Raw genomic sequence first — 1,158 nt, 5'->3', positions numbered from 1 at the left:
GCATAGATCCACGATATAATATAGCATAGGAAAAGTCTAGGAACTGTTGTATAGCTATGGGCTTGTCCGCAAAGACATAGAGTTGGGAAGGAGAGATGAGAAGTAGTAAAGATTTAGTGTTTAAAGACTGTCGTTAATTACAATGATGGTAGGGACACTAATTTCCCCAGGAACCCATGTGATTGTTCAGCTTCAGTCTGTGTACTATTCTCCGTGGCAACTAGGTTTTGTCCATTCAATATTATATCCAAGGATGTGTTATGTCACCAGACCTCTTTAACATATACAGTGAAACAATCCTTAGAAACATATAAGAATGTCCAGGCCTCAAAATAAATGGAGAAAATATTAATAACAGCAAGTATGCAGATGACACAGTTTTAATAGCAGGCTCAGAAAGGGACCTCCAATTGCTTCTGGATACTGATGTAACAGAAAGTGAACGTAAAGGATTAGTGTTGAATGAAAAGAAAGCAATGCATGGTAATATAAAAAAGCAGCAAATCTTACTTGTAATCTCATTAGCAAAGGCGAAAAGATCAAACAAGTCCAACAGTTTAATTATCTAGGATATATGATAACATCTGATGCCAAATGTTCCACAGAATTAAAACGGAGAATTACAATGGCTAAGGCTAGTTTCAATAAAATGAGCCCAATTTTGAAAAAATAGAAACATCTCAAAGAAGACCAAAATGAGAGTTCTGAAATGCTATGATCAACCTTTCTATATGGCTGTGAATGCTGGACAATCACTAAAGGCAGTGAAAATAAAATAGAAAGAACCGAAATGTGGTTTCTTAGGAGACTGCAACGAGTATCGTGGAAGGAAAAGAAATCAAACGATGAAGCCCACGTGGGACGCTCAATGTTAAAACAATCAGGAACAACATACTTAGGGAACCTATGGGTAAAAGGGAAAGATCATGGAAACGTGGCTTTTTTAAAGAGCATTCGAGCAAAGGAATGAATGGAAAACCATGATCGCCGATGTCTGTCGCAGATCTGGCACTGGATGATGATATTATATCCTAACAAGGAAAGTACATGTAACTCCGCAATGTCAAGCCTGTTATTATTCATTTGTATGCCATTCTTTAAGTAATATAAATGTGGACGCACCTTAAGTAGAGTTGGTATTACATTGGATAACGGAGA

The sequence above is a fragment of the Aplysia californica genome, unplaced genomic scaffold, assembly GCF_000002075.1.
Source record: "Aplysia californica isolate F4 #8 unplaced genomic scaffold, AplCal3.0 scaffold00599, whole genome shotgun sequence".
Lineage (NCBI taxonomy): Eukaryota > Metazoa > Mollusca > Gastropoda > Aplysiida > Aplysiidae > Aplysia > Aplysia californica.
Note: the sequence above shows the minus strand (reverse complement) of the source record.